This window comes from Sorex araneus, chromosome X (assembly GCF_027595985.1).
Source record: "Sorex araneus isolate mSorAra2 chromosome X, mSorAra2.pri, whole genome shotgun sequence".
NCBI lineage: Eukaryota > Metazoa > Chordata > Mammalia > Eulipotyphla > Soricidae > Sorex > Sorex araneus.
Window position 1 is genome coordinate 355,260,684 of NC_073313.1, and position 970 is coordinate 355,261,653.

A 970-nucleotide genomic window follows, 5' to 3' on the forward strand; every position below is an offset into this window, starting at 1 on the left:
GCACCGCCAGGAGTAACCCCTGAGCATCACCAGGTGTCACCTAAAAAGTCCGAAAGGAAAAAAAAAGTAGAATTAAATTGAAAGCATATTTTTCTTTATCAATTTTGCCCACTTGGATGACTGTATTCACAACATCATGTTCTGGCTCTGGGGGTGTGGCTCACTGCTGAAGCTTCTGCTTACGCATGAGAAAGCCTGGTTCTTCTTATTTTGATTTTTGGGACACACCCAGATGTGCTCAGTCTTCCTGGCTCTATACTCAGGGGTCACTCCTACTGGTGCTCTTACCCATTATACCCACTTACCCACTATATTCTGTCCCCTAAAATATATTTTTTCTTTTTACGGTGCCGGGGATCAAGTTCAGGTCCTATGTGTACAAGGCATGTGCAGTACTGCTGAGCTGCATCCAGACAACCCCCCCAAAGTTCTCCAGATAAAAATGTTATGAGGTATTTTAAGAAATAGCTTGAAACCAAAATATCCTAAGATATTTTAAGATCTTGATAAAAATATCTTGATATTTTAAGATTTCATTTTATTTTATTTTTGGGGTTTTGGGCCACACCAGCAACAATCAGGGGTTACTCTTGGCTCTGCACTCAGGAATCACTCCGGGCGGAGACTGGGGAACCATTTGGGATGCTAGGGATGGAACCCAGGTCAGCCACAGGCAAGGCGCTGTTCTATTTCTCCACCCCCAATATTTCAAGATTTTAATACAAAAGGGCATGGTTTTTGAATAAACAATACTATGTAACTATATGCATAGATGTATGTAGATGTATAATTATTTTATAATAGTTTACACAGTTGATATCCCATTGGATGTTACGTGTAGTTTAAAGAAAATGAATTATAAAGGTTGCCACAAGGTGGCACTAAAATCTAATAAACATTCAGGTCTAGGGGTTGGTCTATGAATTCAGGGGTGATTTGGGAAATGGACAGGAGAAACTGGACCAAAAAA